Here is a 10,968-nt window from a genome sequence, read left to right as displayed (position 1 = left end):
GACGGGAGAGAGTGTGACAGGAGAGAGTGCGACGGGAGAAAGTGTGACAGGAGAGAGTGCGACAGGTGAGAGTGCGACGGGAGAGAGTGTGACAGGAGAGAGTGCGACGGGAGAGACTGCGACAGGAGAGAGTGCGACGGGAGAGAGTGTGACAGGAGAGAGTGCGACAGGAGAGAGTGCGACAGGTGAGAGTGCGACGGGAGAGAGTGTGACAGGAGAGAGTGCGACGGGAGAAAGTGTGACAGGAGAGAGTGCGACAGGTGAGAGTGCGACGGGAGAGAGTGTGACAGGAGAGAGTGCGACGGGAGAGAGTGCGACGGGAGAGAGTGCGACGGGAGAGAGTGCGACAGGAGAGTGTGACGGGAGAGTGTGATGGGTGAGAGTGCGACAGGAGAGTGTGATGGGTGAGAGTGTGATGGGGGAGAGTGCGACAGGAGAGTGTGACGGGAGAGTGTGATGGGAGAGAGTGCGACAGGAGAGTGTGACGGGAGAGTGTGATGGGTGAGAGTGTGATGGGAGAGAGTGCGACAGGAGAGTGTGACGGGAGAGTGTGATGGGAGAGAGTGCGACAGGAGAGTGTGACGGGAGAGTGTGATGGGAGAGAGTGCGACAGGAGAGTGTGAAGGGAGAGTGTGATGGGTGAGAGTGTGATGGGAGAGAGTGTGACAGGAGAGTGTGACGGGAGAGTGTGATGGGTGAGAGTGCGACAGGAGAGTGTGACGGGAGAGTGTGATGGGTGAGAGTGTGATGGGAGAGAGTGCGACAGGAGAGTGTGAAGGGAGAGTGTGATGGGTGAGAGTGTGACGGGAGAGAGTGCGACAGGAGTGTGTGACGGGTGAGAGTGTGACGGGAGAGAGTACGACAGGAGAGAGCGCGACAGGTGTGAGTGCGACAGGAGAGTGTGATGGGTGAGAGTGTGACGGGAGAGAGTGCGACAGGAGTGTGTGACAGGTGAGAGTGTGACGGGAGAGAGTACGACAGGAGAGAGCGCGACAGGTGTGAGTGCGACAGGAGAGAGCGAGATGGGAGAGAGCGCGATGGGAGAGAGTGTGATGGGAGAAAGTGCGATGGGAGAGAGTGCGACAGGAGAGAGTGCAACAGGAGAGAGTGCGACGGGAGAGAGTGCGATGGGAGAGAGTGCGACAGGTGAGAGGGCGACGGGAGAGAGTGCAATGGGAGAGAATGCGACAGGAGAGAGTGCGACGGGAGAGAGTGCGATGGGAGAGAGTGCGACAGGTGAGTGTGCGACAGGTGAGAGTGCGACAGGAGAGTGCGACAGGAGAGAGTGCGACAGGTGAGAGTGCGACAGGTGAGAGTGCGACAGGTGAGAGTGCGACGGGAGAGAGTGCGACGGGAGAGAGTGCGATGGGAGAGAGTGCGACAGGTGAGAGTGCGATGGGAGAGAGTGTGACGGGAGAGAGTGCGACAGGTGAGAGTGCGACAGGAGAGAGCGAGATGGGAGAGAGCGCGATGGGAGAGAGTGTGATGGGAGAAAGTGCGACGGGAGAGAGTGCGACATGAGAGAGTGCAACAGGAGAGAGTGCGACGGGAGAGAGTGCGATGGGAGAGAGTGCGACAGGTGAGAGGGCGACGGGAGAGAGTGCAATGGGAGAGAATGCGACAGGAGAGAGTGCGACGGGAGAGAGTGCGATGGGAGAGAGTGCGACAGGTGAGTGTGCGACAGGAGAGAGTGCGACAGGTGAGAGTGCGACAGGAGAGTGCGACAGGAGAGAGTGCGACAGGTGAGAGTGCGACAGGTGAGAGTGCGACAGGTGAGAGTGCGACGGGAGAGAGTGCGACGGGAGAGAGTGCGATGGGAGAGAGTCCGACGGGAGAGAGTGCGATGCGAAAGAGTGTGACAGGTGAGAGTGCGACGGGAGAGAGTGTGACGGGAGAGAGTGCGATGCGAAAGAGTGCGACAGGTGAGAGTGCGACGGGCGAGAGTGCGATAGGAGAGAGTGCGATGCGAAAGAGTGCGACAGGTGAGAGTGCGACGGGAGAGAGTGTGACAGGAGAGAGTGCGACGGGAGAGAGTGCGACGGGAGAGAGTGCGACGGGAGAGAGTGTGACGGGAGAGAGTGCGAGAGGAGAGAGTGCGGCAGGAGAGAGTGTGACAGCAGAGAGTGCGACAGGAGGGAATGCGACGGGAGAGAGTGCGACAGGTGAGAGTGCGATGCGAAAGAGTGCGAGAGGAGAGAGTGTGACGGGAGAGAGTGCGAGAGGAGAGAGTGCGACAGGAGAGAGTGTGACAGGAGAGAGTGCGACAGGAGAGACTGCGATGCGAAAGAGTGTGACAGGAGAGAGTGCAACAGGAGAGAGCGCGACAGGAGAGAGTGCGACAGGAGAGAGTGCGACGGGAGAGAGTGCGAGAGGAGAGAGTGCGACAGGAGAGAGTGTGACAGGAGAAAGTGCGACAGGAGAGAGTGCGATGCGAAAGAGTGTGACAGGAGAGAGTGCGACGGGAGAGAGTGCGACGGGAGAGAGTGCGACGGGAGAGAGTGCGACAGGAGAGTGTGACGCAGAGTGTGATGGGTGAGAGTGTGACAGGAGAGTGTGATGGGTGAGAGTGTGATGGGGGAGAGTGCGACAGGAGAGTGTGACGGGAGAGGGTGATGGGTGAGAGTGCGACAGGAGAGTGTGACGGGAGAGTGTGATGGGTGAGAGTGTGACAGGAGAGTGTGATGGGTGAGAGTGTGATGGGTGTGAGTGCGACAGGAGAGAGTGCAACAGGAGAGAGTGCGACGGGAGAGAGTGCGATGGGAGAGAGTGCGACAGGAGAGAGTGCGATGGGAGAGAGTGCGACAGGTGAGAGTGCGATGGGAGAGAGTGTGACGGGAGAGAGTGCGACAGGTGAGAGTGCGACAGGAGAGAGCGAGATGGGAGAGAGCGCGATGGGAGAGAGTGTGATGGGAGAAAGTGCGACGGGAGAGAGTGCGACAGGAGAGAGGGCGACGGGAGAGAGTGCAATGGGAGAGAATGCGACAGGAGAGAGTGCGACGGGAGAGAGTGCGATGGGAGAGAGTGCGACAGGAGAGAGTGCGACGGGAGAGAGTGCGATGGGAGAGAGTGCGACAGGTGAGAGGGTGACGGGAGAGAGTGCAATGGGAGAGAATGCGACAGGAGAGTGCGACAGGAGAGAGTGCGACAGGTGAGAGTGCGACAGGTGAGAGTGCGACAGGTGAGAGTGCGACGGGAGAGAGTGCGACGGGAGAGAGTGCGATGGGAGAGAGTGCGACAGGTGAGAGTGCGACGGGAGAGAGTGCAACAGGAGAGAGCGCGATGGGAGAGAGTGCGATTGGAGAGAGTCCGACGGGAGAGAGTGCGATGCGAAAGAGTGTGACAGGTGAGAGTGCGACGGGAGAGAGTGTGACGGGAGAGAGTGCGATGCGAAAGAGTGCGACAGGTGAGAGTGCGACGGGCGAGAGTGCGATAGGAGAGAGTGCGATGCGAAAGAGTGCGACAGGTGAGAGTGCGACGGGAGAGAGTGTGACAGGAGAGAGTGCGACGGGAGAGAGTGCGACGGGAGAGAGTGCGACGGGAGAGAGTGTGACGGGAGAGAGTGCGAGAGGAGAGAGTGCGGCAGGAGAGAGTGTGACAGCAGAGAGTGCGACAGGAGGGAATGCGACGGGAGAGAGTTCGACAGGTGAGAGTGCAATGCGAAAGAGTGCGAGAGGAGAGAGTGCGACGGGAGAGAGTGCGAGAGGAGAGAGTGCGACAGGAGAGAGTGTGACAGGAGAGAGTGCGACAGGAGAGACTGCGATGCGAAAGAGTGTGACAGGAGAGAGTGCAACAGGAGAGAGCGCGACAGGAGAGAGTGCGACAGGAGAGAGTGCGACGGGAGAGAGTGCGAGAGGAGAGAGTGCGACAGGAGAGAGTGTGACAGGAGAAAGTGCAACAGGAGAGAGTGCGATGCGAAAGAGTGTGACAGGAGAGAGTGCGACGGGAGAGAGTGCGACGGGAGAGAGTGCGACGGGAGAGAGTGCGACAGGAGAGAGTGTGACAGGAGAGAGTGCAATGCGAAAGAGTGCGACAGGTGAGAGTGCGATGGGAGGGAGTGTGACAGGAGAGAGTGCGATGCGAAAGAGTGCGACAGGTGAGAGTGCGACGGGAGAGAGTGCGACGTGAGAGAGTGCGACAGGAGAGAGTGCGACGCGAAAGAGTGCGACAGGAGAGAATGCAACAGGAGAGAGTGCGACAGGAGAGAGTGCGACGGGAGAGAGTGCGACAGGAGAGACTGCGACAGGAGAGACTGCGACAGGAGAGAGTGCGACGGGAGAGAGTGTGACAGGAGAGAGTGCGACAGGAGAGAGTGCGACAGGTGAGAGTGCGACGGGAGAGAGTGTGACAGGAGAGAGTGCGACGGGAGAAAGTGTGACAGGAGAGAGTGCGACAGGTGAGAGTGCGACGGGAGAGAGTGTGACAGGAGACAGTGCGACGGGAGAGAGTGCGACGGGAGAGAGTGCGACGGGAGAGAGTGCGACAGGAGAGAGTGCGACGGGTGAGAGGGCGACGGGAGAGAGTGTGACAGGAGAGAGTGCGACAGGAGAGTGTGACGGGAGAGTGTGATGGGTGAGAGTGCGACAGGAGAGTGTGACGGGAGAGTGTGATGGGTGAGAGTGTGACAGGAGAGTGTGATGGGTGAGAGTGTGATGGGGGAGAGTGCGACAGGAGAGTGTGACGGGAGAGGGTGATGGGTGAGAGTGCGACAGGAGAGTGTGACGGGAGAGTGTGATGGGTGAGAGTGTGACAGGAGAGTGTGATGGGTGAGAGTGTGATGGGTGTGAGTGCGACAGGAGAGAGTGCAACAGGAGAGAGTGCGACGGGAGAGAGTGCGATGGGAGAGAGTGCGACAGGAGAGAGTGCGATGGGAGAGAGTGCGACAGGTGAGAGTGCGATGGGAGAGAGTGTGACGGGAGAGAGTGCGACAGGTGAGAGTGCGACAGGAGAGAGCGAGATGGGAGAGAGCGCGATGGGAGAGAGTGTGATGGGAGAAAGTGCGACGGGAGAGAGTGCGACAGGAGAGAGGGCGACGGGAGAGAGTGCAATGGGAGAGAATGCGACAGGAGAGAGTGCGACGGGAGAGAGTGCGATGGGAGAGAGTGCGACAGGAGAGAGTGCGACGGGAGAGAGTGCGATGGGAGAGAGTGCGACAGGTGAGAGGGCGACGGGAGAGAGTGCAATGGGAGAGAATGCGACAGGAGAGAGTGCGACGGGAGAGAGTGCGATGGGAGAGAGTGCGACAGGTGAGTGTGCGACAGGAGAGAGTGCGACAGGTGAGAGTGCGACAGGAGAGTGCGACAGGAGAGAGTGCGACAGGTGAGAGTGCGACAGGTGAGAGTGCGACAGGTGAGAGTGCGACGGGAGAGAGTGCGACGGGAGAGAGTGCGATGGGAGAGAGTGCGACAGGTGAGAGTGCGACGGGAGAGAGTGCGACGGGAGAGAGTGCGATGGGAGAGAGTGCGATGGGAGAGAGTCCGACGGGAGAGAGTGCGATGCGAAAGAGTGTGACAGGTGAGAGTGCGACGGGAGAGAGTGTGACGGGAGAGAGTGCGATGCGAAAGAGTGCGACAGGTGAGAGTGCGACGGGCGAGAGTGCGATAGGAGAGAGTGCGATGCGAAAGAGTGCGACAGGTGAGAGTGCGACGGGAGAGAGTGTGACAGGAGAGAGTGCGACGGGAGAGAGTGCGACGGGAGAGAGTGCGACGGGAGAGAGTGTGACGGGAGAGAGTGCGAGAGGAGAGAGTGCGGCAGGAGAGAGTGTGACAGCAGAGAGTGCGACAGGAGAGAGTGTGACAGGAGAGAGTGCGACAGGAGAGATTGCGACAGGAGAGAGTGCGACAGGAGAGAGTGCGACAGGTGTGAGTGTGACAGGAGAGAGTGTGACGGGAAAGAGTGCGACAGGAGAGAGTGCGACGGGAGAGAGTGCGACAGGTGAGAATGCGACGGAAGAGAGTGTGACAGCAGAGAGTGCGACAGGAGGGAATGCGACGGGAGAGAGTGCGACAGGTGAGAGTGCGATGCGAAAGAGTGCGAGAGGAGAGAGTGCGACGGGAGAGAGTGCGAGAGGAGAGAGTGCGACAGGAGAGAGTGTGACAGGAGAGAGTGCGACAGGAGAGACTGCGATGCGAAAGAGTGTGACAGGAGAGAGTGCAACAGGAGAGAGCGCGATGGGAGAGAGTACGATGGGAGAGAGTCCGACGGGAGAGAGTGCGATGCGAAAGAGTGTGACAGGTGAGAGTGCGACGGGAGAGAGTGTGACGGGAGAGAGTGCGATGCGAAAGAGTGCGACAGGTGAAGGTGCGACGGGCGAGAGTGCGATAGGAGAGAGTGCGATGCGAAAGAGTGCGACAGGTGAGAGTGCGACGGGAGAGAGTGTGACAGGAGAGAGTGCGACGGGAGAGAGTGCGACGGGAGAGAGTGCGACGGGAGAGAGTGTGACGGGAGAGAGTGCGAGAGGAGAGAGTGCGGCAGGAGAGAGTGTGACAGCAGAGAGTGCGACAGGAGGGAATGCGACGGGAGAGAGTGCGACAGGTGAGAGTGCGATGCGAAAGAGTGCGAGAGGAGAGAGTGCGACGGGAGAGAGTGCGAGTGGAGAGAGTGCGACAGGAGAGAGTGTGACAGGAGAGAGTGCGACAGGAGAGACTGCGATGCGAAAGAGTGTGACAGGAGAGAGTGCAACAGGAGAGAGCGCGACAGGAGAGAGTGCGACAGGAGAGAGTGCGACGGGAGAGAGTGCGAGAGGAGAGAGTGCGACAGGAGAGAGTGTGACAGGAGAAAGTGCAACAGGAGAGAGTGCGATGCGAAAGAGTGTGACAGGAGAGAGTGCGACGGGAGAGAGTGCGACGGGAGAGAGTGCGACGGGAGAGAGTGCGACAGGAGAGAGTGTGACAGGAGAGAGTGCAATGCGAAAGAGTGCGACAGGTGAGAGTGCGACGGGAGAGAGTGCGACGTGAGAGAGTGCGACAGGAGAGAGTGCGACAGGAGAGAATGCAACAGGAGAGAGTGCGACAGGAGAGAGTGCGACGGGAGAGAGTGCGACAGGAGAGACTGCGACAGGAGAGACTGCGACAGGAGAGAGTGCGACGGGAGAGAGTGTGACAGGAGAGAGTGCGACAGGAGAGAGTGCGACAGGTGAGAGTGCGACGGGAGAGAGTGTGACAGGAGAGAGTGCGACGGGAGAAAGTGTGACAGGAGAGAGTGCGACAGGTGAGAGTGCGACGGGAGAGAGTGTGACAGGAGAGAGTGCGACGGGAGAGAGTGCGACGGGAGAGAGTGCGACGGGAGAGAGTGCGACAGGAGAGAGTGCGACGGGTGAGAGGGCGACGGGAGAGAGTGTGACAGGAGAGAGTGCGACAGGAGAGTGTGACGGGAGAGTGTGATGGGTGAGAGTGCGACAGGAGAGTGTGACGGGAGAGTGTGATGGGTGAGAGTGTGACAGGAGAGTGTGATGGGTGAGAGTGTGATGGGGGAGAGTGCGACAGGAGAGTGTGACGGGAGAGGGTGATGGGTGAGAGTGCGACAGGAGAGTGTGACGGGAGAGTGTGATGGGTGAGAGTGTGACAGGAGAGTGTGATGGGTGAGAGTGTGATGGGTGTGAGTGCGACAGGAGAGAGTGCAACAGGAGAGAGTGCGACGGGAGAGAGTGCGATGGGAGAGAGTGCGACAGGAGAGAGTGCGATGGGAGAGAGTGCGACAGGTGAGAGTGCGATGGGAGAGAGTGTGACGGGAGAGAGTGCGACAGGTGAGAGTGCGACAGGAGAGAGCGAGATGGGAGAGAGCGCGATGGGAGAGAGTGTGATGGGAGAAAGTGCGACGGGAGAGAGTGCGACAGGAGAGAGGGCGACGGGAGAGAGTGCAATGGGAGAGAATGCGACAGGAGAGAGTGCGACGGGAGAGAGTGCGATGGGAGAGAGTGCGACAGGAGAGAGTGCGACGGGAGAGAGTGCGATGGGAGAGAGTGCGACAGGTGAGAGGGCGACGGGAGAGAGTGCAATGGGAGAGAATGCGACAGGAGAGAGTGCGACGGGAGAGAGTGCGATGGGAGAGAGTGCGACAGGTGAGTGTGCGACAGGAGAGAGTGCGACAGGTGAGAGTGCGACAGGAGAGTGCGACAGGAGAGAGTGCGACAGGTGAGAGTGCGACAGGTGAGAGTGCGACAGGTGAGAGTGCGACGGGAGAGAGTGCGACGGGAGAGAGTGCGATGGGAGAGAGTGCGACAGGTGAGAGTGCGACGGGAGAGAGTGCGACGGGAGAGAGTGCGATGGGAGAGAGTGCGATGGGAGAGAGTCCGACGGGAGAGAGTGCGATGCGAAAGAGTGTGACAGGTGAGAGTGCGACGGGAGAGAGTGTGACGGGAGAGAGTGCGATGCGAAAGTGTGCGACAGGTGAGAGTGCGACGGGCGAGAGTGCGATAGGAGAGAGTGCGATGCGAAAGAGTGCGACAGGTGAGAGTGCGACGGGAGAGAGTGTGACAGGAGAGAGTGCGACGGGAGAGAGTGCGACGGGAGAGAGTGCGACGGGAGAGAGTGTGACGGGAGAGAGTGCGAGAGGAGAGAGTGCGGCAGGAGAGAGTGTGACAGCAGAGAGTGCGACAGGAGGGAATGCGACGGGAGAGAGTGCGACAGGTGAGAGTGCGATGCGAAAGAGTGCGAGAGGAGAGAGTGCGACGGGAGAGAGTGTGACAGGAGAGACTGCGACGGGAGAGAGTGCGACGGGAGAGAGTGCGACGGGAGAGAGTGCGACAGGAGAGAGTGTGACAGGAGAGAGTGCAATGCGAAAGAGTGCGACAGGTGAGAGTGCGATGGGAGGGAGTGTGACAGGAGAGAGTGCGATGCGAAAGAGTGCGACAGGTGAGAGTGCGACGGGAGAGAGTGCGACGTGAGAGAGTGCGACAGGAGAGAGTGCGACGGGAGAGAGTGCGACAGGTGAGAATGCGACGGAAGAGAGTGTGACAGCAGAGAGTGCGACAGGAGGGAATGCGACGGGAGAGAGTGCGACAGGTGAGAGTGCGATGCGAAAGAGTGCGAGAGGAGAGAGTGCGACGGGAGAGAGTGCGAGAGGAGAGAGTGCGACAGGAGAGAGTGTGACAGGAGAGAGTGCGACAGGAGAGACTGCGATGCGAAAGAGTGTGACAGGAGAGAGTGCAACAGGAGAGAGCGCGATGGGAGAGAGTACGATGGGAGAGAGTCCGACGGGAGAGAGTGCGATGCGAAAGAGTGTGACAGGTGAGAGTGCGACGGGAGAGAGTGTGACGGGAGAGAGTGCGATGCGAAAGAGTGCGACAGGTGAAGGTGCGACGGGCGAGAGTGCGATAGGAGAGAGTGCGATGCGAAAGAGTGCGACAGGTGAGAGTGCGACGGGAGAGAGTGTGACAGGAGAGAGTGCGACGGGAGAGAGTGCGACGGGAGAGAGTGCGACGGGAGAGAGTGTGACGGGAGAGAGTGCGAGAGGAGAGAGTGCGGCAGGAGAGAGTGTGACAGCAGAGAGTGCGACAGGAGGGAATGCGACGGGAGAGAGTGCGACAGGTGAGAGTGCGATGCGAAAGAGTGCGAGAGGAGAGAGTGCGACGGGAGAGAGTGCGAGTGGAGAGAGTGCGACAGGAGAGAGTGTGACAGGAGAGAGTGCGACAGGAGAGACTGCGATGCGAAAGAGTGTGACAGGAGAGAGTGCAACAGGAGAGAGCGCGACAGGAGAGAGTGCGACAGGAGAGAGTGCGACGGGAGAGAGTGCGAGAGGAGAGAGTGCGACAGGAGAGAGTGTGACAGGAGAAAGTGCAACAGGAGAGAGTGCGATGCGAAAGAGTGTGACAGGAGAGAGTGCGACGGGAGAGAGTGCGACGGGAGAGAGTGCGACGGGAGAGAGTGCGACAGGAGAGAGTGTGACAGGAGAGAGTGCAATGCGAAAGAGTGCGACAGGTGAGAGTGCGATGGGAGGGAGTGTGACAGGAGAGAGTGCGATGCGAAAGAGTGCGACAGGTGAGAGTGCGACGGGAGAGAGTGCGACGTGAGAGAGTGCGACAGGAGAGAGTGCGACAGGAGAGAATGCAACAGGAGAGAGTGCGACAGGAGAGAGTGCGACGGGAGAGAGTGCGACAGGAGAGACTGCGACAGGAGAGACTGCGACAGGAGAGAGTGCGACGGGAGAGAGTGTGACAGGAGAGAGTGCGACAGGAGAGAGTGCGACAGGTGAGAGTGCGACGGGAGAGAGTGTGACAGGAGAGAGTGCGACGGGAGAAAGTGTGACAGGAGAGAGTGCGACAGGTGAGAGTGCGACGGGAGAGAGTGTGACAGGAGAGAGTGCGACGGGAGAGAGTGCGACGGGAGAGAGTGCGACGGGAGAGAGTGCGACAGGAGAGAGTGCGACGGGTGAGAGGGCGACGGGAGAGAGTGTGACAGGAGAGAGTGCGACAGGAGAGTGTGACGGGAGAGTGTGATGGGTGAGAGTGCGACAGGAGAGTGTGACGGGAGAGTGTGATGGGTGAGAGTGTGACAGGAGAGTGTGATGGGTGAGAGTGTGATGGGGGAGAGTGCGACAGGAGAGTGTGACGGGAGAGGGTGATGGGTGAGAGTGCGACAGGAGAGTGTGACGGGAGAGTGTGATGGGTGAGAGTGTGACAGGAGAGTGTGATGGGTGAGAGTGTGATGGGTGTGAGTGCGACAGGAGAGAGTGCAACAGGAGAGAGTGCGACGGGAGAGAGTGCGATGGGAGAGAGTGCGACAGGAGAGAGTGCGATGGGAGAGAGTGCGACAGGTGAGAGTGCGATGGGAGAGAGTGTGACGGGAGAGAGTGCGACAGGTGAGAGTGCGACAGGAGAGAGCGAGATGGGAGAGAGCGCGATGGGAGAGAGTGTGATGGGAGAAAGTGCGACGGGAGAGAGTGCGACAGGAGAGAGGGCGACGGGAGAGAGTGCAATGGGAGAGAATGCGACAGGAGAGAGTGCGACGGGAGAGAGTGCGATGGGAGAGAGTG

This window comes from Heterodontus francisci, chromosome 35 (genome assembly GCF_036365525.1).
Source record: "Heterodontus francisci isolate sHetFra1 chromosome 35, sHetFra1.hap1, whole genome shotgun sequence".
Taxonomy (NCBI): Eukaryota; Metazoa; Chordata; class Chondrichthyes; order Heterodontiformes; family Heterodontidae; genus Heterodontus; species Heterodontus francisci.
This window is presented reverse-complemented; position numbering follows the sequence as displayed.